The 27,611-nt window shown below is 42.2% G+C and overlaps 1 non-coding gene across 1 annotated transcript; it reads left to right on the top strand.

Moving 5' to 3' along the window:
- Positions 1-19,026: 19,026 nt before the first annotated feature.
- LOC119937488 lies at positions 19,027-19,164 on the top strand. Its single transcript, XR_005454127.1, has one exon. It is a non-coding gene; the product is annotated as a small nucleolar RNA SNORA7 (small nucleolar RNA).
- The last annotated feature ends 8,447 nt before the right edge of the window (positions 19,165-27,611 follow it).

Genomic DNA, 27,611 nt, shown 5'->3' with positions numbered 1-27,611 from the left:
AACCCAATTGGAAGTTTGAAGCTGCGTCTTCACCTCAAAGTGTATTTGCAGCATGGCATAGCATGGCTGCAGCACGACAAGAAGCAGCATGGCATAATGGATAGAGCACGGGCCTGGAAGACAGAAGGTCATGGTTTCTAATCCTGGCTCTGCCACTTGTCTGCTGTGTGACCTTAAGCAAGTCACTTCACTTCTCTGCGCCTCGGTTACCTCATCTGTAAAATGGGGAATGAGACTGTGAGCCCTATGTGGGACAGGGACTGTATCCAATCCAGTGTGTTTGTATCCGCCCCAGCGTTTAGTACAGTGCCTGGCACATAGAAAGCACTTAACAAATACCATAATTATTATTATTTTTACTGGATTGTAAGCTCCTCCACTAGACTTATGGTCTATCAACTAATGATAATGGTATTTGTTAAGCACTTAGTATGTGCCAAGCTTTGTACTATGCACTGAAATAGATACAAAGTTATCAATTTTGACAAAGTCCCTATCCCACATGGGGCTCACAGTTCAGGTAGGAAGGGCAGGATTTAATCTCCATTTTGCAGATGAGGAAACTGAGGTACACAGAAGTGAAGTGAGTTGCCCAAGGTCACACAACAGATAAGTGATGGAGCCCAGTGGTGGAATACAGATCCTTTGACTCCCAGGCCGGTGCTCTTTCCATTAGGTTATGCTGCTTCTCTATTGTAATGTATTCCACTCTATTACATTATACTCTCCAAAGCACTAAGTATAGGGCTCTACACAAAGTAAGTGCTCAATAAATACCGCTGATCGATTGCTTGGTTCAATCTCAGGCCTATGAATTTATGCCCTCAAAAACCTACAGCCAAAAAAAAAAAAGGAAAAGTGTATCAGGTCTGTGTGGTGGCTGGCAGGAAACCTGGATTCAAATTGACTGATAGTAGAGGGGTAGACTCAGGAACCTGTTTCTCCTCTTATCTGATGTCTAATGGCCCAGAGAAATGTTGAAACAACAGCCCTGCATTCCTTCTCCCATTTGTTCTTGATATTCCCACGAGCACCCTTTAATTTCTGACAGAAGGCAAGCAAATTTAGCAGCTAATTTAATATTTGCTGCTCACAAACTCAGGGGTGTTGCTTAGAGAATGTTTCCGTTTCCCTAGGGACTCTTCTCAATTACAGATGTTCATATTGTTGAAGGAACAGACAAACCTCTAATGATGAGGCATTTGCTCATCCTTCACTCAATTAGAGTAGGCCTCTTTGAAGATTTCCAGAAGTCATCTATGCAGTTGGCTGTGTACCCCTTATTCATTCATTCAATCATATTTATTGAGCGCTTACTGTGTGCAGAGCACTGTACTAAGCACTTGAAAAGTACGATGCGGCAACAGATAGAGACAATCCCTACCCAACAATGGGCTCACAGTCTAGAAGGGGGAGACAGACAACAAAACAAAACAAGTGGATGGGTGTCGGTACCATCAAAATAGATAAATAGAATTATAGATATATACACATCATTCATAAAATAGAGTAATAAATATGTACAAATATACACAAGTGCTGTGGGGATACAAGTACTTTGATATTCACCCCAGCCCAATAACCCTCCTGTACATATTCAATCGTATTTATTGAGTACTTACTGTGTGCAGAGTACTGTACTAAGCACTTGGGAAGTACAAGTTGGCAACATATAGAGACGGTCCCTACCCAACAGCGGGCTCACAGTCTAAAAGGGGGAGACAGACAACAAAACAAAACATATTAACAAAATAAAATGAATAGAATAAATATGTACAGATAATATAAATAAATGGAGTAATAAATACATACAAACATATATACATATATACAGGTGCTGTGGGGAGGGCAATGAGGTAAGGTGGGGGGATGGGGAGGGGGAGGAGGGGGAGAGGAAGGAGGGGGCTCAGTCTGGGAAGGTCTCCTGGAGCAGGTGAGCTCTCAATATGCTATTTCCCTATTCTGTAATTTCTTTTTATGTGTATCCTCCCTGTAGACTGTCAGCTCCTCATAGGAAGACATCGTATCTACCAATGCTCCTGTAGTTTTCGAAGTTCTCAGTACAGTGCTCTACACATAGAAAGCACTCAATAAATATGGCTGACATTGATTGATGGCAATCATGGTGTTCTCTTACCCACTTTTGGAAAAAAACAAAACAATAAAAAGAAACTCGCATGCTGACTTCGCTAACACTTTATTTCACAAGTAGGACTCTTCTGACGCTCCACTGAAAGCAGGATATCTGTCTAAGATGGTTTAGGTATAGGTCCACCCAAGGTCCATAGCTCAATGAGATGTCCACCCCAGGTTCCTTTGATTCACTGATTTTTCAGCTGCTCCCAGGCTGTGCCTGCAGCAATGGTAAAAACCCTTGCTGCTTCTCAGCACAGTTGGGTTCCCCAAGTCAGCGTTCCCCCAGGTGCTGAATGGGAAGAGTTTCCTCTCAGAAAGACAGGAATAGGAGAGAGTTAGAGCTTTTTATTTCCTTTCAACAGCAGCGAGTGTAATTCCATGAAACTGCCTCATCTGTTGTCCGGGTGACCCTGGGGATGGCAGGGCCAGGAGCGGTTTGAGGAGGAGGCTGCTGCCACCCTGGTCTCTTCCTAGAAAAGAGACTTCTCTAGAGAATACTGCTAGTAGAGAAGCAGCGTGGCTCAGTGGAAAGAGCAAGGGCCGTGGAGTCAGAGGTCATGGGTTCAAATTCTGGCTCTGCCAATTATCAGCTGTGTGACCTTGGGCAAGTCACTTAACTTCTCTGTGCCTCAGTTACCTCATCTGTAAAATGGGAATTAAGACTGTGAGCCCCCCGTAGGACAACCTGATCACCTTGTAACCTCCCCAGCACTTAGAACAGTGCTTTGCACATAGTAAGCACTTAATAAATGCCATAATCATTATTATTATTATTATTATTCCTGTCCCACTACCCTCTAACTCTGCAGGGCCGATGGGGAAGGGGGAGATGCCAGGAGGGGCTGTTGGGGAACTGCATGGCAGGGCAAATAATAATTAATAATAATAATTGTAGTATTTGTTAAGCACTTACTATGTGCCAAGCACTGTTCTAAGCTCTGGAATAGATACAAGGTAGCCAGGTTGTCCCATGTGGGGCTCACAGTCTTAATCCCCATTTTACAGATAAGGTAACTGAAGCACAGAGAAGATAAGTGACTTGCCCAAGGTCACATAGCAGACAAGTGGCAGAGTCGGGATTAGAACCCACATCTTCTGACTCCCAAACCCGGGCTCTAGCTACTACATGTGCTTCTCAGACTGGGGCAGCCATGGTGGGTCAAGGGGGAATATAAACCTTTGCAAGGTGGGGTTCAGACTGTGAAGCCTGAGGTAGGTCTCTCATTCATTCATTAGGTCATGAGCACTTACTGTGTGGGGAGCATTGTACAAGCACTTGGGAAAGTACAATATAACAATAAACAGATACATTCCCTGCCCACAACTGGGGTCATAGTGGAGCTGCAAGGATGGGTGAGAAGGCTTGGAGTTTGGGAGAACAGAGTGGAGGGAGAACAGGGACAAAACAGACATAAGGAGGGATGGATAAGTGGGGGCAGAGAGCTAGGAGGGGTGGCAAATGGAAAGCAGGCAGAATAAGGAAGAATAATTGAATGGAAAAAGCTTCCCTGGGTAACAGGGGAAGCTGTAGCCTAAGAAGCAGCAAGACACCTATAGGAGCCCAGTACTGGGCATCAGAACACCTGGGTTCTGATCCTAGCTCTGTCACTTGCCTATTGTGTAACCTTGGGCAAATCACTTCTCTTCTCTGTGTGTCAGTTTCCTCTTTGCAAAATGACAACTTAATGCCCCTTCCCTCTCTGCACCCCTTAGACTATGAACTCCATTTAGGATAGGCACTGTGTCTGATTAGATTGCTGTTTCTACCCCAGTGCTTTGCACTGGGCTTGGCACACAGTAAGTGTGCCAATTACACAATTGTGTGCAAAGACACAATTATTATTATTATAGCATAGGTTAAACTGTGAGCCCCACGGGGGACAACCTGATCACCTTGTATCTCCCCAGCACTTAGAACAGTGCTTTGCACATAGTAAGCGCTTAACAAATGCCATCATTATTATTATTATTATAATGTACAATCTGCCTGTGGAATGAAATGAGGCATTGGGGCTTGTCTAGAAGCCTGAGAAGGAACCATAAATTATTCGTCCTGTATCGGTTATCACCATAAAGTCTTAATCCTGGATCAGTTTCTTTGTTCCATTCTAATCAACTATTATATAAGGAATGTACTGGAACAGAAGTGATGGTCTTCACTAGAACTGGTCATTAGTGGCCAGGATGCAGAATATCCCCCTTTCCTGAGTGTTTACTCAGGCCTATTAGCTCTGGGCTAGGGTTTACATTCTGAGAATAAACTTTCCAGTTCTTTGCTATTTGAATTTAATTTTTTTTTGTTTAGTTAGGATTTCTATTGTCACACAGCCTTGTCCTTGTTTTTTGTTTGTTTGTTTTCTGTTGTATTTTTTTGTGGCATTTGTTAAGCACTTACTATGTGCCAGGCACTGTACTAAACTCTGGGTTAGATACAAACTAATCAGGTAGAACGCAGTCTAGGTCCCATGTGGGGCTCACAGTCTTGAGCCTCATTTTACAGATGAGGTAACTGAGGCAAGTTAAGTGACTTGCTCAAGGTCACGTAGCAGACAAGTGGGGGAGCTGGGATTAGAACTGACTGGTTCAAATCCTGATGATGATGGCAAAGGCTGCCATGGTCTAAGGCCTGGGAGTTGTGACCTGGATTTGAGATCTGCCACTCTCTAACTCTGTGACCTTGCGGAATTAATTTAACCACTCTGCTCCTCAGTATTCCCATCTGTAAAACAGGGATAATTATACACCCCCACTCCCACCCCTCCCTACCTCACAGGGATGTTGTGATGATAAATTGGGATGATGCACATGAAAGTGCCCTAGGTTCTTAGGAAGAAAGAAACTCTGTAAATCCAAGGTATTATTATTGCTGTTGTTCCTATTAATAATAGTTACAGCAGTACTAGCAAATATTCAGAATGTCAGGGATTTTGGAGGCATCATCACTAGAGGACATTGGCAAATTGGCTTCATCTTGAATTGGGGACATGGGAAATTATTGCCTGGGAATGTGGTAGGTGATGAAGGCTGAAGGCACCTTTCATAAATATCAATCATCATTCCCTGACCCTAAGAACCGACACCCCTTCAGCTATGTGATCCCCAAATAATAATAATGGCATTTATTAAGCGCTTACTATGTGCAAAGCATTGTTCTAAACGCTGGATGCCTCCAAAAAGGTAGCGAATCCTCTACCTCATGGGATTCGCCTTTCGTGATACATTCTGTGATAGTGGGGCCCAGAGTTACTGGAGTTTCATTAAGAATCTGATTCCTTCATTCCTAATCTCCTCTCCTCCCAGCCCTTGTTGGCTATCAGATGTTCCAGGGGAGAGAACTGGGTCCTCTGAAACATCTCCCAGGGTCCTCTCCCCGCAACGGTGGTCCTGAAAAACAGACAAAGATCCTAGCAGAGGGAGCAGTGAGTCAGGACAAGTGTGGCTGTGAATTGACCATGGTCCCTGAGATCCTGAAGCTTCTGCAACCCAACCAAGTTTTCTGTCCTTAGATGGGAGGAAACCGTGGGAAGCAACAGGTGACTTAAGGTCCCAGCCAAACATCATTTTAACTGGCTTCCTTGCCCTGCGAGGTGGTGATTTCATTTGATGACCTGTGTTTTCAATTTCCCAGGTTGTTTCTTTTCTAAACAGTTCTTGTTTACCAAACTCCTCCTCTCTTGGTGTTAAATGGAAAGGCTGACAGCCACAAAAGCACCTAGATAGTCTAACCAGCAGAGCCAGCTTTTCCAAAGGTGATGAATTTGTTCACCTGTGAGTCAGCACTGTGTCTCCGGCACACCTTTCCCTGGGCTGAGCCTCTAGGAAACATGTTCGGAGAAGAAAAGCATTAGTCGTGAACTCTTTGGACATGGACATGGCTCAAACTTTTGTTTCCCTGAGTGTGGTCTAGGGCGTCTTTCTCGGGAGTCCTTGAAGTGAGCTTCATGAGGAAGAATTGGAGATTTGGGTAGATGAGAACGGGGGGAGGTCCTATGTATGGGAATTGGGGAACAAAGCCTTATTAAAAGCATATCTTGTTATGTGCATCTCCGTAATTTATTTATATTAATGTCTGTCTCCCTCTCTAGAATGTAAACTGCCTGAGGGCAAGGATCGTACCTACCAACTCTATTACATTGTACTCTCCCAAATGCTTAGTACAGTGCTCTGTGCATAATAAGAATTCAATAAATATGATTGATCGATTGACTGAACCATCTGACTATGGATTCAAAACATTGCTATGCCAATTTTCCCCCTTATGTCAGCACACTTATCAGAGTCAGAGACTACATACTTGCCAATCGAAGAAGCACAGTATTAGTCCAATTTTTATTTTGCACATGTTGCAAAGGATCTTGTGAAAAGAAAGGAGTAGAGATCAGTCATACTTTTAAGGCCGGGGTTTGTCACTGCTACAAAAGGAAAGAGAAACTGAGATCAAGAAAGAGAAAGAATCTTTAATCAAGGAATCCACATAATTTAACCATTTGCTAAAATTTAGCGGAAAAAGTTTTGGAATCGCTGGCCCCAATTTTACACTGATGGACCCTCCTGGGACTTCCTTTTTATAATCCTATAGCAGGTATCTAGAATCACAAAGGACAGAGAAGACTATTGATCATATGAATCTGCCTATTTGCTTAATGTTCTCTCCTAGGAAATCATAAAAAGAGAAAGAAAACTCACCCATTTGGGGGAAATTATTTGGGAGCACATATTTGAATATGTTCTCTTAATGAAAGTTGACATCAAAAACACACGGTTCATATTTCTGGGGTTCGGAATCTGTAGTTAAATCAAAATTCATATAACCAAATCTGATATAAACAAGGGATGATATTCACATATCAATCCCTATGTAATCCCCATTACAGAATATTACCATGATCCTGCTGTTTTTCAGTGCTGACCTTGTATTTGCTGAACCTCAGTGGTATGTGCTAGGTTTCCTTTTGGTCTTGGTAATAGCCCAAAACAGCACATTCTTACATTTCATCTTCAGCCTTCAAAAGCTTTTCAGACATTTGGGAGTTTACTTCAATAATACAGAAACTCAGATTCAGGATTTCTAATGGCCTTGTATTTCTTTTCACCCAAGGTTGATAACACACTGTTTCTCTCTATCATTGACACCAGATGTAGGGGTAGGATGGATAAACAGCTAATAGAGGGAGAAGGAAAGAAGAAAGATTTTAACAGGAAGACTAGATATGTATGCCATTTCATTCATTCATTCATTCATTCAATTGTATTTATTAAGCGCTTACTGTGTGCAGAGCACTGTACTAAGCACTTGGGAAGTACAAGTCCACAACATATAGAGATAGTCCCTACCCAACACCGGGCTCATGAAAATAAGGCTGGGAATTTATCAAGCTTCTTTCCTCCATGGTCCATTTTGAGTGCTGTGATCATTCAAGTCCCAAAGATTTTTTTTTTAATGTGAGCACCGAACTCCTACTTTGAAGCAGTTCTCTTATCCTCAGTGGTATTTATTGAGTGCTTACTATGTACAGAACACTAAACTAAGAGCTTGGGAGAGTACAATGCAACAAGAGTCGGCAGGCATGTTCCTTGCCCAAAGAGAGGTTACAGTCTCAAGGGGGCAACAGACATTAATATAAATAAATAATATACTATATAATTTAAAGATAAGTACATAAGTGCTGTGGGGTTGAGGGTGGGGTCAATATCAAATGCCCAAAGGTCACAGATCCAAGTACACAGATGGCGCAGAAGGGTGAGGGAACCAGGGAAAAGAGGGCTTAATTAGGGAAGGCCTCTTGGAGGAGCTGTGACCTTAACAAAGCTTGGAAGGTAGAGAGAGTGATGGTCTGGAGTGTATGGAGCAGGAGAGAGCTCTTGAGTGACCAGAGATGGAGAAGCAGGGTGGATGGCTAGTCAGTGGAGAACAATTCCTAACATTTTAGTAGTCCACCTTTTTGAAACCATGGGGACAGGAATCCACTTGAGTTTGTTTTCCATCCCTATATTGGTGATAATATCCAGAAAAACCTCAAAAGCCAAAGGAGGATAGACAGGATCATAACTGAATAACTAGCTAGTGTCTACACATTGCTTTTGGAATGGCATTCAACAGTAAACCTTTTCAGTCAAAACAGCACACTCAATCAGTGGTATTTATTGGGCACTTACTATGTTCACAGCACTGTACTAAGCCCTTGGGAGAGTAATAATAATGATGGTTTTGGTTAAGCGCTTACTATGTGCCAAGCACTGTTCTAAGCACTGGGGTAGATACAAGGAAATCAGGTTGTCCCATGTGGGGCTCACAGTTTTAATCCCCATTTTACAGATGAGGTAACTGAGGCACAGAGAAGTTAAGTGACTTACCCAAAGTCACACAGCTGACAAGAGGTAGAGTAGGGATTAGAACCCATGACCTCTGACTCCTAAACCCACGCTCTTTCCACTAAGCCATGCTGAGTAAAATACAACACTCATTAACCACATTGGGGAGAGTGGAAATCATGACGTGGTAGAGTATGGGCCTGGAAGTCAGTAGGTCATGGGTTCTAATCTCTGCTCCACCACTTGTCTGCTGTGTGACCTTGGGCAAGTCACCTCACTTCTCTCTGCCTCAGTTACCTCATCTGTAAAATGGCGAAGAAGATTGTGATCCCTATGTGGGACAGGGACTATGTACAAACCTATTTGCTTGTATCTACCCCAACACTTAGTACAGTGCCTGGCACATAGTAAGCGCTTAACAAATACTATTATTATTATTATTATTAATAATAATAAATCAAAGTACACACTTCTCTCCTCTTGCTCCTTTCCCTCCTAGTTTATTCCATTCAGTCAGTCAGTCATATTTATGAAGTCCTTTCTGTGTGCAGACCACTGTACTAAACACTTGGGAGAGTACAATACAACAATGTAACAGATATATTCCCTGTCCATAAGATTACAGTCTAGAGGAAAAGATAAAACACTTCTACCCCCAACTCTGTGCCTTCTTGATTGTCTTTTAGTCTAATATTTCCCTTTGTATGCATGACAGTGCCTGTTTCATGCTGTCTGGGTAACCCTATTTGCTCAGAAAGTTTGGCAATGGGATTTCTGTTCTGTTCTCAATCTACACGCACTCCCTTGGTGACCTCATTCGCTCCCATGGCTTCAACTATCATCTCTACGCTGATGACACCCAGATCTACATCTCTGCCCCTGCTCTCTCCCCCTCTCTCCAGGCTCGCATCTCCTCCTGCCTTCAGGACATTTCCATTTGGATGTCTGCCCGCCACCTAAAGCTCAACATGTCGAAGACTGAACTCCTTGTCTTCCCTCCCAAACCTTGCCCTCTCCCTGACTTTCCCATCTCTGTTGACGGCACTACCATCCTTCCCATCTCACAAGCCCGCAACCTTGGTGTTATCCTCGACTCCGCTCTCTCATTCACCCCTCACATCCAAGCCGTCACCAAAACCTGCCGGTCTCAGCTCCACAACATTGCCAAGATCCGCCCTTTCCTCTCCATCCCAACCGCTACCCTGCTCATTCAAGCTCTCATCCTATCCCGTCTGGACTACTGCATCAGCCTTCTCTCTGATCTCCCATCCTCGTGTCTCTCTCCACTTCAATCCATACTTCATGCTGCTGCCCGGATTATTTTTGTCCAGAAACGCTCTGGGCATATTACTCCCCTCCTCAAAAACCTCCAATGGCTACCAATCAATCTGCACATCAGGCAGAAACTCCTCACCCTCGGCTTCAAGGCTCTCCATCACCTCGCCCCCTCCTACCTCACCTCCCTTCTCTCCTTCTACTGCCCAGCCCACACCCTCCGCTCCTCCGCCGCTAATCTCCTCACTGTACCTCGCTCTCGCCTGTCCGCCATCGACCCCCGGCCCATGTCATCCCCCGGGCCTGGAATGCCCTCCCTCTGCCCATCCGCCAAGCTAGCTCTCTTCCTCCCTTCAAGGCCCTGCTGAGAGCTCACCTCCTCCAGGAGGCCTTCCCAGACTGAGCCCCTTCCTTCCTCTCCCCCTCGTCCCCCTCTCCATCTCCCCCATCTTACCTCCTTCCCTTCCCCACAGCACCTGTATATATGTATATATGTTTGTACATATTTATTACTCTATTTATTTATTTATTTTATTTGTACATATCTATTCTATTTATTTTATTTTGTTAGTATGTTTGGTTTTGTTCTCTGTCTCCCCCTTTTAGACTGTGAGCCCACTGTTGGGTAGGGACTGTCTCTATATGTTGCCAATTTGTACTTCCCAAGCGCTTAGTACAGTGCTCTGCACATAGTAAGTGCTCAATAAATACGATTGATGATGATGATGTTGATGATTTCTGAGTTCTCCCAGGGCTTCAGACAAGCCGCAATCACCCTCAGGACTTCAGATGAGATCTTGTTCCTGTTAAAAGTCCAGAGTCTAGTAGGAAACAATGGTTAATCAATCAATTGCATTTGCTGAGCACTTACTGTGCGTACAGTACTGTACTAAGCCAGTCAGTCAGTCATATTTACTGAGCACTTACTATGTGCAGAGCACTGTACTAAGCATCTAGGAGAGTAAGTGCTTGGGAAAGTACAATATAAGAGTGGGTAGACACATTCCCTGCCCGCAATACGTTTACAGTCTAGAGGAGGAGACAGACATTTATATATACAAAAAAAGTATGGGTGACATATTCCCAAGTACTGTGGGTCTGAGGGAGGGGTGAATAAATGAAGCAAATCAGGTCAAACAAGCAAGCCCTCATTTCCTCTTTTCCCACTCCCTTCCGTGTCACCCTAACTTGCTCCCTTTATTCACCACACCCCCAGCCCCATAGCACTTACGTAAATATCTGTAATTTATTTATATCAATGTCTGTCTCCCCTTCTAGATTGTAAATTTGCTGTGGTCAGGGAATGTGTCTGTTATACTGTTGTGCTGTAATTAATCCACCAATCAATCAGTGGTATTTATTAAGCACTTACTATGTATAGAGCACTTTACTAAGCCCTTGGGAGAGTACAATACAATGGAATTAGCTGACAAGTTTCCTGCCTATCCTGGGCTTGCAGTCTAGTGGGGGAGACAAACATTAATAGGAATGAATAAATGATTTATAATCTATGACTTAAAGACATGTATATAAGCGGGGTTGGGTGTGAGGCGAATATCAAATGTGCAAAGGTCACAGATCTAAATGCACAGATGACGCAGAAGGGAGAGGGAGCCCGGAAAAAGAGGGCTTAATAAGGGCAGGCCTCTTGGAGAAGATGTGATCTTAATAATACTTTGAAGGTATACTCTCCCAAACACTTAGTACAGTGGTCTGCTCACAGTAAGCACTCAATAAATTTGATTGATTGACTGACTGATGGCAAGCAAGCAACTCTGGGCCTCTTTGAAAGCAGCAAACTTCTGAATATTTCTGACCCACTGGAGATCTCCAACAATGTCGCCCTCCTAGAAGCATATAACAAATATTGGTCTCATTTTTTATGTGTGTTGGGAAGGCTTAATGAATGTGTAGTACCAACTTGGTTTATTCATTCATTCAATCGCATTTATTGAGCGCTTACTGTGTGCAGAGCACTGCACTAAGCACTTGGAAAGTATATGTCGGCAACTATTAGAGATGGTCCCTACCCAAAAAAGGGCTCAAAGTCTAGAAGGGGGAGAGAGACAACAAAACAAAACATGTAGAAAGGTGTCAAAATCGTCAGAACAAATAGAATTAAAGCTATATGCACATCATTAACAAAAATAGAATAGTAAATATGTGCAAGTAAAATAAATAGAGTAATAAATCTGTACAAATATATATATATACAAGTGCTGTGGGGAGGGGAAGGAGGTAGGGCGGGGGGGGGGGTAGGAGGAGAGGAAAACGGGGGCTCAGTCTGGGAAGGTCTCCTGGAGGAGGTGAGTTCTCAGAGGGCTTTGAAGGGAGGAAGAGAGCTAAGAGAGATGTTTATTGACTGTTTGCCCAACAACACCAGGCTGAGTATCTTTAGGTGCTATGTCGCTTGACACCTCCTTTAGCTAAGAAAGAGAAGAGCAAATGGTTTTCAAAATCATTCCACCACTTTGCTTTAGAGTCGTGGTTCCCCAGCTTGTCCCTGAAAGGAAGTGAAGAATTCTGCAATTTCATTTGCATGTGTGAATCACCGTAATAAGCCCTTTAGTTTCTGATCTTGGTGGCTGATGTCCTGTATTTAAAAATGCGAAGTTTCTGACTGCATTTGGTCCAGAAGAGCCTTTAATGAGATAACCTGATCATGATTAGGTTAGTGTGCTTTGCAGAACGTATCAGTCCCACAGGGAGGAGAATTTAGGTGAAAGGATGGAGTAAGGATTGATTGTTTTGTATTTACATTCGAAAAGAATCTGCCCCTAAATTTGGAGTCCTATATAAGGAATGTATATGACACAGCCCAGTTCCAATATATGGTTGGTCTTATTTACAACTATGCTATATCAGGGTCCTCTGATGTGAAAATGCCCCCTTGGACAGTGTTGTAGATACCCCTCAAGCCTTGCAAGCTATCCCCTTTTGGTTTAATTTATTCTCAGCCAGAGAGATTAATTTGATTAACTTGTGCTGTGCTTAGAACAATAATAATGATGATGACATTTGTTAAGCACTTACAATGTGCAAAGCGTTGTTCTAAGCACTGGGGGGATACAAGGTGACCACATTGTCCCATGTGGGGCTCACAGTTTTAATCCCCATTTTACAAATGAGGTAACTGAGGTTCAGAGAAGTGAAGTGACTTGCCCAAGGTCACACAGCAGACATATGGGGGAGCCCGGATTAGAACCCATGACCTCTGACTCCCAAGCCCATGCTCTTTCCACTGAGCCACGCTGCTTCTCTATGCTTGACATGGTAAGTGTCGAACCTATACCATTTTAAAAACAGAGAGAGGTACTCTGATAGATTCCTGTTTATGAATAGACTGGTGAATGAGGGACTATTTTGAGGGAGATGCAAATATATATATATACAATTAAAAAAAAATCATGGGCCTAACTGGGGCACAATGCAACAGTAATAATGAAATCCAAACTGAATGAGTTTGGGAATTTTTCTGTGATTTTGCACTGAAGGACTTAAATTCCTTTGATCAGGTAGGCAGTTAATTTATAGGAGGGGAAAGTAACTATTCCAATTAGTCTTCCCACGATTATTAATTTGACCAGTCCAAGAAAATCACAATAGCAGCTAGATTGCAAGCCACATTAGAATTTGGGTCAAAGTCTACCCAAATTTGGGTCAAATTGCCTTGCCCATAGGAAATGTAGAAAGGAAACATGAAAAACATTTGGAGTTCATTTTAGGGCAAGAGTTAAATTTCATTATATGTTTTTATTACACAAATTTTCTTTAGAATTTTAAAATAATACCAGCGTTCTAGGGATGTTGAATAATTTTGGCCACCATGCCAGTGAATTTGTGCTCTGGTTAAAGGACCTAAAATCCAGCCATTGTTATTTTTAAAAAAATTGCATAAATTCTGAACCTTCTCCTGCTCTCCCTTTGCTCAATTTTCCTGGTAATTTGTGTTTGTGCATCAAATTTGCATTGGCTGCAGACAGATACCTAGAGGTTTGAGTTAAAAGGCAGAAGAGGAAATGACATTAGTTAGTGTAGGAGGAACTGTGAAAACTTCAGGCAACTTAAAAAAAAACCTGCAGGATTAAAGAGAACCTGAAACAGATTATGAGCATAAAATGAAACCAATTACCTGTTTTCATTATCTGAGTAAGGCTAAAGCAAACTGGCAACATAAATTGCAAAAAAAAAGTGTGATTTTGAACATTTTCAGTTTAAATTCAAAACTAGTTTTACCACATTGATTTTAAAGTTCAGGTCATCAAAGGAAAATCCTTGTTGTTGAGCTGCTGATTTATACCATTCCTTCCCACCCATGGAGAGCAATTAAAAATCACCTTTTCAATTTCAACTTTTGACAAGAATCTCTTCTTCTGGTGGCATCTCTTCATTGAAAGTTCTGTTTCTGTCATTCATTTGGAGTTTTATCTGTAGTAAAAAACTTATTCACTTTGGCTTCTTGGAAATTTACACAGTGCTTATATCCTTAATAGGTATTTCTGACATCTGGAAATGTTTTTTTTTCCCTGCCCAGTTATCGTTGCTTATTTTCTTTTCTTAAACCCTTGAAAATGACTTCGCTCCACATCCTTGTTTGTATGGCCCTCAATAGTTGTTGCTGCCCATGAGAATGCTGAAGCCTGCCAAGAACAAAATTACAAATTGAGGTTATTCTGTGATTAGCATGCAATCTGTCACTGTATAGTTATCATGATTTGTTTCAGTAAATAGCTAAGATGCTCCATTGAGTTTTCTATTGACTGGATATTTATTTACTTTTCAATTATGTCAGAGAATGTACAACTTGGATGATTTTTATAGGGTAATTTTATTGTTTGTATTACTTAGAAACTTCTGAGGGAGGGCAACAACTAAACGCACTGAGCTTTGGCTGATATCAAAGAATTGAACATCACTGCCCCAACAGCTCTTTAAAAGAGAAATTGTTTTTTATTATAGGCACCATTTACCTAAGGTGAGTTAATTTAATAATAATAATAATAATGATGGCATTTGTTAAGTGCTTACTAGGTGCCAAGCACTGTTCTAAGCGTTGGGGTGGATACAGTGTAATTAAGTTGTCCCATTTGGAGCTCACACTTTTAATCCCCATTTTACAGATGAGGTAACTGAGGCACAGAGAAGTTAAGAAACTTGCCCAAGGTTACATAGCAGACAAGTGGCGGAGCCGGGATTAGAACTCACGTCCTCTAACTCCCAAACCTGTGCTCTTTCCATCAAGCCACTCTGCTTGAGTCTGATTGGAGTGTTTGAAATGCCAAAGAAATAGGGAAACGTTAGTTGTCTTAATGCCCCATCCAGCAGTGGAAGTTATTGGAGTTGGACCTCTTTGTAAACTGCAGTTGAATTCCCTCTGCTCATTTCCTCTGCTCATTCATTCATTCAATCATATTTATCGATTGCTTACTGTGTGCAAAATACTGTACTAAGCACTAGCCTGTTGTTGGATAGGGACCGTTCCTATATGTTGCTGATTTGTACTTCCCAAGCGCTTAGTAATAATAATAATAATAATAATGGCATTTATTACATGCTTACTATGTGCAAAGCACTGTTCTAAGCGCTGGGGAGGTTACAAGGTGATCAGGTTGTCCCACGTGGAGCTCACAGTCTTAATCCCCATTTTACAGATGAGTTAACTGAGGCACAGAGAAGTGAAGTGACTTGCACAAAGTCACACAGCTGACAAGTGGCGAAGCCGGGATATGAACCCATGACCTCTGACTCCAAAGCCTGGGCTCTTTCCACTGATCCACGCTGCATCTCTAGTACAGTGCTCTGCACACAGTAAGAACTCAATAAATACAATTGAATGAAAGTGAAGCAACCAGTAACAATCACCTTCCTTCCGCAGGCTGAGAATCACCATTCCCAACATGCTCTGTAATAGCTGGGCTGAAATGTAAGCTAGTGCTGAGTGTCCTTGATATCTCCTAATCCCCTCACCTGGCCTCAGCCAAGCACCCCAACCAAACAACCATGCTACCTTCCCAGAAACTGGCACCAGCTCTGTCCCAAGCCATTAAGGAGACTCTATCCCATCCACCCAGGTGAGAAAGACAAAAGCCACAGCATGAAGCCTCCAAAAATCCCTGGGAAGATTGGTGGCTGCTGAAGTGGTTGCTGGGACTGTTCATGTGCCTGTACTCTGAGCTATGAGACGTCGGAAATTCTTCTCCTCTATCCCAGCACCCTCCTGATTTTTGTTTTTATTTTGCATATTCATCAATTAATCAATCCATCATATTTACTGAGCACTTAGTGTGTGCAGAGCACACAGCTCACAGTCTCGAAGGGGATATAGACATTAATATAAATCAATAAATTGTGGATACGGACGTTAGTGCTGTGGGGCTGAGGGAGGGGTGAATAAAGGGAGCAACTCGGTGACACAGAAAGGAGAGGGAGAAGGGGAAATGAGGACTAGCTAAATCAGGGAAGGCCTCTTGGAGGAGGTGTGCCTTCAATAAGTCTCTGAAGGTGGGGAGAGTACTTGTCTGTCAGATCTGAGAAGGGGGGACGCTCCGGGCCAGAGGCTGGATGTGGGCGAAAGGTCAGCAGCGAGATAGACGAGATCGAGTGAGAAGGTCGTCCTGGTCTTTTATGCCCTTATATCCTTCCATTGCTCCCTATATGTCCATCTCTGGTTTCCTTTCCTTCCTTATATTCTTAGATTGTGAGCTCCTTGAGGGTCAGGGACCATGTCTATTTCCCATGTGTGTATTCTTTCCCAGTACTTAGTACAGTGCCTCCTTGCACGTCTTAAGCACTTAAATACTATTACCACTACTACTAATTTTCTCCATCCCTAAGAAGAAGGGATGGAGCAGCATGGCTCAGTGGAAAGAGCACGGGCTTTAGAGTGAGAGGTAATGGGTTCAAATCCCAGCTCCGCCAACTGTTAGCTGTGTGACTTTGGGCAAGTCACTTAACTTCTCTGTGCCTCAGTGACCTCATCTGTAAAATGGGGATTAAGACTGTGAGGCTCCCATGGGATAACCTGATCACCTTGTAACCTCCCCAGCGCTTAGAACAGTGCTTTACACATAGTAAGCACTTAATAATGTCATCATTATTATTATTAAGTCTGGAGTAACGCTTCATTGACATACTTCTTTCATGGCATCTCTTAGCATCAGGATTGTTTTCAGCTTTCTGTCAGGATTAGGGCATTTTAAGTACCTCATTTTCTGCTTATATTCAAAAGGAGGGCCTTATTCTGGATTGGATTTGAGGGAGAGAAAAAGGGATTGTGTCATCAGTATGTCTCGAGGGTATCCTCTTCCTAGATTAAGAAAAGGCCCTCTATAGTTGAGTCCCCAAACAAATGTCCCATTGTCCCAAGAGAAGTCCTTCTTTGATCTCAACCCAGTTTAAGGATACTGCAAGTCTTTGGCCTGGGTGCCTATGAATGGAGACCCTATAAGACTAGTGTGGGAATAGTTGAGAACAGAAAAGATAGTGTAGTTCTATGAAAAATAACTCACACTTTCTGACTTTAATATGCAAAGATCTAAAGAAAGAATGTTAAAAGGGATAAAGGCTCCTCCCCCACAGACTTTGAGCCCCAGGTGGGTCAGGTACTGTGTCCAACACTATTATCTTTTATCTACCCCGGCACTTAGTATAATACTTGGCATATAGTAAGTACTTAACAAATATCATTATTATTATTGTGAGTAATAATAATAATAATAAAACAAGCAGCATGACTTAGTGGTTAGAGCATGGGCCTGGGAGTCAGAAGGACCTGGGTTCCAAATCTGGCTCTGCCACATCTCCTGTGTGAATTTGAGCAAGTCATTTCACTCCTCTGGGCCTCAGTTACCTCATCTGTAAAATGGGGATAAGAGTATGACACCCCCTGAACCCCCCAATATGGGAAAGGGATCCTGTCCAACCTGATTAACTTGTATCTACCCCAGCGCTTAGAACGGTGCCTGGCACTTAACAAGTACAATACTAATAATAACTATTATTGTTATTATTATTATCTCCAGGAGGCTTTCCCCAATTAATTTCTCATCTCCCCACTCTATATGCCCTCTACTGCCACTTCAGCCATGCAAACTCTTGGGTACTCACAATTCCTCCCCACTGCATTTGCGTATATGTAGTTATACCCTATTATTTCCTCCTTTTCTATAATTTGTTTTAGTGTCTATCTCCCCGTAACAACTCCTTCTCTAGATTGTAAGCTCCTTGAGAGCACTAATCACAACTACTAATTCTATTGTACTTTTCCAAGCCTTTAGTACAGTGCTTTTCACACAGTAAGTGCTCAAATAAATACTTTTGATTGAATGATTAATATATCAGAGAGAAGCTTTGAGTTGTAGCTTGTGCACTGGGCTAGTTTTGATCTAGTGAGAATATCAGAGACTTCAAATTGGATGACTTTTTTTCTTGAATATCCTGGGGCCATGTCGGCCCCCTCTGCTGCTGATAAACTCTCCATTCTTTGCTTCAAGGAATTTCTCTTCTGAACTGCAGCTATCTTGTTTGGGAAAGTAGTGGCTGCTTTCTGTCAGCTGCTGAAATAATCTCTCCCCTATGAAGACAAAATAAAATTTATAGTTAAAACAGTTTGGGCTCCTGGAGCAGATAAATCAGTGGAGTCCAACTAAATTCTAAGCAGAGTGTATTTCAGGGAAACAGTTACATGCAGTGTGGCCTCCTCTAGATGTGATAGTCGAAGTCTACTATGTTGATGACGAGATGTTTACCCATATACAACATCTGACTAATCCTTTCAGTCAGCCTCCCTGGTGAATTGTCTTTCTAGGCTGTGTTTAAATGGGTGTAACCTCCAGGCCAAAGGAAGACTCCCCCAAACCTCTCTGATCATTCCCTTGCACAGAGAGAAAAACACTTCTAAATGACCGAGATTTGCACTTTGCTAAAAAATAAAAAATGAGTCTTTGGTGTGAGGAGAGAATGTCTAAAAATTCCTAAAAGACAGTTCAAAACCTACTCCTTTTCAGTCACCTTTCCAGTAAAGAAGAAATTTCCATTCTCTCTAATCTCTGTGTTATCTCTCACACTGTTTAATGTTTTACTTTCCTGTAGGAAACAAGGAAGAAAGCTTGTTATCTTTCAACTTCATTTGCTTTGGGGGTAGGGACTTAATTTCTGATTCTTGGCCTTATTTAGAGTGGTTGTCTGGGAAGAGGGTGGCACCCAAGTTAATCAGTCAATCAATCAATTGTATTTATTGAGTGCTTACTGTCTGCAGAGCACTGTACTAAGCCCTTGGGAAGTATAAACAACAATATAACAGATACATTCCCTACACCACACCTGGAGAGTTTCCAGTACTCTACCAGTTTTGACTATGGGAGGGAGAGTCAAGCAGAGGCCTACCCATTCCATTCCTAGCTTGGGCAGTGGCTAGCGAGTGGAAGGCAATCTGCTACAACTCAAAACTCACCTGTGCTGGGCAGCAGCGGCATGGGAGAGAGTCGGGGGTGGAGACTCAAGTATACCACCTGGAAGGAGGCAATGGTAAACCACTTCTGTATGTGTACCAAGAAAATTCTATGGATCCACTACCAGAACAATTGCAGATGGAGGTGGGGAGTTCTGGGAGAGATGTGTCCACGGCATTGCTATGGATTGTAGATGACGACAGCATAAGATTAGACAAAAGTACTGAGGATGAATATGGGTCCATATCAGGGTTGGGATTTGGTTAAGAGGCTTTTTCTTAGTTTATGAGTTTATATGTGTGCCCTATCAGTTCTACTAATAATGAGACAAAGCGGTTAAACTAAAATCCAACATGGTATCACTTCCTCCTCCAGTCAGATGATGCAATCTGATCGATGCCTGTCTGGAGCCCACCCCTCGCATGTATCCCCACTGGGGCCAACAGTGGCCACAGAGCTCCCCTTGCTGCTCCTCAGACTGCTGCTGGATCCAGGGAATTATATTTTGTTGATTTTGTAAATAAAAAAGAAAACAAACAAGAGTCTTCTTGTTTCATCCCCTCCACCCACCCTGTGGGGACATGGACCTTGGACAGAACAAGCCTTCCTGAGGAGCTAGGACAGAGCCATTTCTGTTTGTGCTGCTTTCTCCTCTGAGGGGAGGGAAAAGGGCTGACAGACTTCCCATCCACCCCTGCCAGAGTGGCCTCTCCATCCTCTTTCGGAAACTATGCGCATGCACAGATCTCCCTTCACACACTCAGCCTGGCTCATGGGTGGGAGCAACAACCCAATTGTTCCAGTTTATCCACTCGTACCTTATCTCACTGATTTCCTATTACAGTCTCATAGTCTTCCTAGCGGAAAATCAGATGACCTAATAATTCAAAGTATGAGATGAATCAATTAGTAGCAATTAAAAAATGCCAATTTGTCATATCATCTTGAAGGATTTTGCCTGAATAACGTTTCGTGGAGCAAAATTCACCAATCTATTGTGGAACTGGCTTAGTCGGGGAAGGTCTTTAGAAGTAGATGTGATTTTAATAAGACTTTGAAGGTGGGGAGAATGATCGTCTGTCAGATATGATGGTGGTGGGAGTTTCAGGCCAGAAGGAGGGTGAGGGTAAGGGCTTGGCAAAGAGATAGATGAGACTGATGTTTACTGAATAAATTGGTGTTAGAGAACAAAGCATATGATCTGAGTTGTAGTAGGAAATCTGTGAGGTAAGGTAAGAGGGGGTAAGCTTTAAAAGTGCTTTAAAACCAAATAATAATAATAATAATAGTAATAATGGCATTTGTTAAGCACTTGCCAAGCACTGTTCTAAGTGCTGAGGTAGATACAAGCTAATCAGGTTGGACACAGTCCCTGTCTCATGTGGGGTTCACAGTCTCAATCCCCAATTTACAGATGAGGGAACTGAGGCCCAGAGAAATCAAGTGACTTCCCCAAGGTCACAAGTTAAGGGGTTTCTGTTTGATGTGGAGGTGAATGCGTAACCAATGGAGATCCCTAAGGAGGTGGGAAACATGGACTGAACTTTTTTTAGAAAAATTATTTGGGCATAGTGAGGATTAGAGAAGCAGCATGGCCTAATGGATAGAGCATGGGCCTGGGAGTCAGAAGGACCAGGGTTTTTACCCCAGCTCTGCCACTTGTCTGTTGTGTGACCTCGGGGAAGTCATTTAACTTCTCTGAGCCTCATCTGTAAAATGGGGATTAAGATTGTGAACCCCACATGAGACAGGGACTCAATCCAACCTGATTATCCTGCATCTACCCCAGTGCTTTGAACAGTGCCTGGCACATAGTAAGTGCTTAAAAAATACATTATTATTATTATTAGAGTTAGGAGAGCCAAGAGGCAGGGAGGTCAGCAGGGAGACTGATGCATAGACAAAACAGGGTTTACTAAGTGCTTGGATAAACGTAATAGCGGTTTGGATGGAGAAGAAGGGGCAGACTTTGCGATGTTGTGAAGATAGAATAAACAGGCTTTGGTGACAGATTGAATATGTGGGTTGAATGAAAGAGGTAAGTTCATTCATTCATTCATTCAATCGTATTTATTGAGTGCTTACTGTGTGCAGAGCACTGTACTAAATGCTTGGGACGTACAAGTTGGCAACATATAGAGACGGTCCCTACCCAACAATGGGCTCATAGTCTAGAAGTTGAGGATAGTGTCAAGGTTACAGGTTTGTGAGACAGGGAGGATGATGAGTTTCCTACAGTGATGGGAAAGTCAGTGGGAGAACACAGTTTGGGAGAGAAAAAGAGGAGCTCTGTTTGGGGCATTTTAAGTTTGAGGGGGTCAGTGAGAAGTCCAAGTGGAGATGTCTTTAATTGAGATTATCAGAAATGATTGTTTCCCTAACCAGTTCATACTCCTCTTATGACTCATATAGGGCCTTGGGACTGATGATCAACATATCTGTTGGACTCAAGCCCTCCTAGTTTGAGCTAGGGCTTGGGAGGGTTTTATAGATTGTTCAGACCCTGGTGCCTATGAACTTGGATCTATACCCTTCAAGCATATGATATTCACCCCACCCTCAGCACTTATGTACATATTCATAATTTATGTTAATATCTCTCCCCACCTCTAAACTGCAAGTTCCTTGGGGGCAGGGAACATGCCTGCCAACTTTGTAGTATTATACTATCTGAAGAACTTTAGTACAGTCCGCAGTGCTTAGTACTATCCTTTGCATACATTGTGTTCAATAAATTCCATTGATTGATCGATTGATTCAGACTGGTCCATTTCAGGACCCAAGGATCTTGAGGTTTGCCATTTTTGCGCCTGGGATTGCAGTAAAATTACCGAGGGGAGGTGGCAGGTATCTTTGGTGTCATTTCTGCTGTCTCTCCACATTAGGTCATTGGTTTGTCTTGGAATGTCGGGATTCAGGACAGATTCCAGACAAATGCATGGACAATCCCCTCAGGTTATTAGTTCCTAGAGAAACTGGAGTGTAGTCAACCTTCATTACTTTAAATAATGACAAATTTCATTACCCTATCCACATCAACTCTTAGTTGTGGCATTATAGCCTAAAAGCACACTCAGTACAGGGATCAGGGTGGGGCTTAAAGAGCTGTGCAGTCATTGACTTCTGGCAAATGATGTTTCGATTACTCTACAAAAACCTACTCATATTTATTTAGCTTTCCATTTCCTTTTACAACTCAGTACCTCCGTAAAGTGGAACGACAGCCCCACCAGGGCACTTGTGTTATGCTGTGAAGTCCCTAAATTACCTCTTTCCTTGGGACACTTTCATCTCTGTGGTGAAGGGGCCATGGATAAATTCCTTAGAGAAAGCAGCAGAATCCCAGCACCTAGACTCTCCCAAGCTTTTAGTACAGTGCCCTGCACACCGTTAGAACTCAATAGACACCACTGTATGACTGATTTTATTTTATCGATAAAAACCTATGTTGTGAGGCAGTGTGGTATACTTGAAAATCACACAGGCCTTTGAGTTGGGGACCTGTGTTATAATCCCCAGTCTGCCACTTGCCTATTGTGTGACCTATTGTGTGACCTTAGGCAAGTCACTTAACTTTTCTGTAAAATGGGATTTAAATATCTGTTCTCCCTCCCTCTAAGACTGTGAACCCCATTTGGGGCAGAGACTGTGTATCTACCTCAGAATTTAATACAGTGCGTGGGACCTAGCATGGCGTAGTGGATAGAGCATGGGCCTGGAAATCAGGAGGCCATGGGTTCTAATCCCGGCTCCACCACTTGTCTGCTACGTGACCTTGGGCAAGTCACTTCACTTCTCTGGGCCTCAGTTATCTCATCTGTAAAATGGAGATTGAGACTGTGATCCCCACATGGTGCAACCTGCTTACCTTGTATCTACCCCAGTGCTTAGAACAGTGGTTGACACATAGTAAGAGCTTAACAAATACCGTAATCATTATTATTATTATTAGAAAGCACTTTAAGAAATACCACGCTTATTAAAGTCTAATTAATAAGTTTGTTATATGTGGAGGCCTTCAGCACCAAATCCACTGGCGTTTCAAATACCTCCTTCTCAAAGATTTGTTGTTTATCCTTCCCTTCTCGTCCTTAAACCCAACATTCCTGTATTTCTCTTTCCAAATGCTTTTTGCTCTTCTATACCCTGAAGATTTGAGTGCACTCAAATGCAATGACCATAGTTGTTTTTCCATAACTTGAACTTGGCCCAAGTTATGTTATGGAAAAGTGGGTTCTGTCAGGCAATCTTTTGTCAAAACAAGTTGCAGAGGTGACAGTTGTTGCTTTTTACAGATTGCTCCCACAGCAGTTGGTCCCAGGTTTCAAAAGAAACTTGTCTTTGCAGTGGCTCAGGAACCCTAGGTGAGATTGGGTTCATCAGACTAATTTTCTAGGGTTTGGCCATTTCCCATGCTTTGTGTCTCATTGGTAGCACCTGGCTCCTACCAAAAGGACGGTTTCAGTCCCACCTTCTTTTCCTTCACTTAGATCTCAGCCCCAGATAGGAATCCCACAATAAAGAGGTGTTTTAAAGACTCTCTGACAAATGGCAATGACAGGCTTATTACACTACCACCTGAATGGAGTTTCGCTTAATGTTTTTTTTTTCTGATTTAACCCTTTTTATTGTCATTCTTGTTTTGCTCCTTTGCAAGGATGTTACGAAACGCAACAGGATTTCAGCAGTTAGTGACACGGCTGCTAGTTAAATAAGGATTTCTGGAATGCGTACCCAGCAGCAATCAATTTGACAGGAGTGATGAGGATTTGAGATGAGCTTGATTTTCTAATATGTAAAAAGCCCTATTTACATAATTTCTGATTAGTGCAGCATGTGTACTGAGTCTGGTTACTTTTTCCTCTAATTACTCATCTGGAGCAATATGATGATCTATTTGTGTCTTTGGGCAGCAGCGTAAGGTGTGAGTTGGAAAGATGGGGTGGGAACCTGATACTTGTGTGAGCTCTATCATCAATGGAAAAGGAAATAGGAAATCCCTGATTTACTTCCCATCATTGATGACGAAGACTGCAGTTATTATAAATGTGTGTTCAAACCCTCCTTGACTCTAATATGGAAGGACTGTTTCCTTCATAGGTGACTCATGATTACTTTACTCTGGCAAGGCAATTCTGGAATCTCTTCACCAAAGAATATCAGAGGTGACTATGTGTAAGTAGCTAGTATGTCATCTTACTCTGGACAAAACTACATTCAAATACAGGTTATTTGAATCAAAACTGAGCTTGGAGTGAAAGGTTCCCTTTATCCAATTTAGCCAATCTCTATTTTAAGCACAAGTGTAAGGCCATCCATTTGGCAGGAGGCAAAGAAACACAATGTGTTAGTGCTACATGTACTAGCAGAGTGTGACTTTTGAACCTACATTCATTCAATTGTATTTATTGAGCGCTTACTATATGCAGAGTGTCATTTTTACTATTTCCTAGACACATTGATTGTATCAGAATGATTACACTGGATGTGTTTGAATTCTGCCCAGAGTTCCCTTGTTAAGGAATTAATAAGCAGGATAGGAAGCAGAGTGGCCTAGTGGAAAAAAGTACCAGCCTGAAAGTCAGAAGAGTTGAGTTCCAATCCTAACTCTGCCACTTGGTTGCTGTGTGACTTTGGGTAAGTCACTAAATTTCCCTGTGCCTCAGTTTTCTCAGGTGTAAAATGGGGATTCACTGCCTGTTCTCCCTCCTATTTAGACTGTGAGCTCCAAGTGGGAAAAGGACTCTTTCTGGCCTAATTAACTTAAATTAACCTCACCACTTTTGATTTGATTTAAGGAATCATAGAAATATTCCAATCCATGCATCTGTCCTTAGGAAGTGATTTTTTTGTGTGACAAAAACAGGAACTTAGTAACAAAGGGGAAGTGTGACTCTATTTTCAATTTCCCTCCCTTCTCCCCTGGGAGACAGACAAACCTTTCTAGTGTGCCACACAAAAGATCTATGTCTGCTTCCTCATCACTGGGGCTAGGGCTGGTCTTTAAGTGGAGTTGGCTTGGAAGATTGCATTTTAAAAAAAAAGAACAGATAGAATTAGGAAATTTAAGGAAATGGTTATGAATTAAACATAATACAAGATAATTTGACTTGATCCAAATATACCTCATTGGCTCACCTTTCACTCTACTACTGGTTGCACAAAGAAGGATAAAAAAAAATGACCAGAACATACCTAGGTGATAATTGTGGTTCAGAGATGCTTAGCTGTCAAATAGTAAACACTTAACAAATACCGCAATTATTATTATTATTATTAGCTATCATTAAAAACTTAAGAGAAAAATGTTCACCAGTGGGGGATCAAAATCAGCAGAATTTTTAGGGGTACAAAATGAAAATTAGCAACAATTTAACAGTGCCCCTTGATGACCTTTGTGGATATAGAACCATCTGGATCTCATTTTTATCAGCCTCCAAAAAAAGGTGGAAAATTTACTCGTTGTAGAGACCTCCTAAAAGTATTCTTGACCACAAGCCAACTCTCAATTTTTTTTCCATCATTGTAAACCACAGTCTAAAAAAAAAATCTACTTAAAGCCCATAGTTTCCATCAGAGTCTGACTACTACCTCAAGCAGCCAAGTTTAGGGTGGGGCTTAGAAGGATTAATTTAACCCAGTGTGTAGTACAGTGCCCTAGCATTTAGTATAGTGCTTGGCATATAGTAAGCGCTTAACAAATACCATCGTAATTATTATAAGTGACAAGACTTCTACATTCTTAGAAAATAAGCTGCTTTTGGGTAGAGAATCATCATGGCCTGGGGGGAAGAGTATGAGCCTGGGAGTCAGAGACCTGGGTGCTAATCATGGCTCCACCACTTGCCTGCTGTGTGACCTTGGGTAAGTCACTTGACCTCTCTGTGTCTCAGTTTTCTCCTCTGTAAAATTGGGATTCAATACCTCTCCTTCCCCCTACTTAGACTATGGGACAGGGACAGTGTTCAGCCTGATTGTGTCATATCTACCCCAGTGTTTGGCACACAGTAAGTACTTAACAAATACTATTATTAGGCAATATGTTTTGTGCTTCTTTTGTGTTATATTTTCTAAGCTCTTAGGACAGTGCACTGCATCCAGTGAGGAGACTGTTAATTCCATTACTTCTACTTTCTCCCACTTTTCTTCCCAAGCGCTTGGTCTTCACCTTCTTCATCAAAAACATTATTGAACGCTTTTGTGGAAGGCACTGCGTGAGGTGCATAATCAATCAATCAATGGCATTTATTGGGTGCTTACTGTGTGCATAGTGCTGTACTGAGCGCTTGAGGAAGTCAGCACTTAGAACAGTGCTTGGACATAGTAAGCACTCAACAAATACCATCATTATTATTACAATGCAATGATAGATCTGATTCCTGCCACAAGGAGCTTTCAGTCTACAGGGGGAGGCAGTCAGTAAAAAAAACTGGGGAAATATTTGAATATAAGACTAGGCACCTAAGTGTAATGGGTATGGAATGAATATCAAAATGCTTAAGGGGTACACAGCCAAGAGCATACTTGATGGAGAGTAGAAATGAGGGCTTAGCAGAACAAAAAAGAGGGAATGCTCACTGCCTTGGACTTACCTTTTCTTTTCACTTATTCAATTGTATTTATTGAGTGCTTACTGTGTGCAGAGCACTGTACTAAGCACTTGGGAAAGTACAATACAACAATAAACTGTGACATTCCCTGCCCACAATGAACTTACAGTCTTGGAGAGGAGGGGGAAGGGAATGACATCAATACACATAAATAAAATAACAGCTATGAACATAAGTGCTGTAGGGCTGGGGGGGGAAGAGCAAAGGGAGAAAGTTAGGGTGTCACAGAAGGGAGCGAGAGATGAGGAAAAGTGGGGCTTAGTCTGGGAAGGACTCTTGGAGGAGATGTGTCTTCAATAAGCCTGTGAAGGGTGGGGGATGGGAGAGTCTCGACCCCACTACCTCTATCCTACCACTAACCCCAAGTATTGAATCATCAGTCCACTGCCCCCTGAAACTGGTGAGAATTGCTCACTTTTTTTAAATGGTATTTGATAAGTTCTCACTATGTGACAGGCACTGTACCAAGTTCTAGGGAAAATACAAGCTACTAAAGTTAGACACAGTCCCTTTCCCACCGGGGGCACCCAGTGTTAATCACCATTTTACAGAAGAGGAAAATGAAATTCATTCATTCATTCAATCATATTTATTGAGTGCCTACTGTGTGCAGAGCACTGTACTAAGCACTTGGAGATAGAGATAATCCCTGCCCAACAATGGGCTCACAGTCTGAAAGGGGGGAGACAGGCAATGAAGCAAACAAGTAGACAGGAGTCAATAGCATCAAAATAGATAAATAGAATTGTAGATATATGCACATCATTAATAAAATAAATAGAATAATATGTACAAATATACACAAATGCTGTGGGGTGGGGAAGGGAAT

This window comes from Tachyglossus aculeatus, chromosome 1 (assembly GCF_015852505.1).
Source record: "Tachyglossus aculeatus isolate mTacAcu1 chromosome 1, mTacAcu1.pri, whole genome shotgun sequence".
NCBI lineage: Eukaryota > Metazoa > Chordata > Mammalia > Monotremata > Tachyglossidae > Tachyglossus > Tachyglossus aculeatus.
The sequence above is the reverse complement of the archived record's forward strand: the minus strand, read 5'-3'. Positions and strand labels throughout refer to the sequence as shown.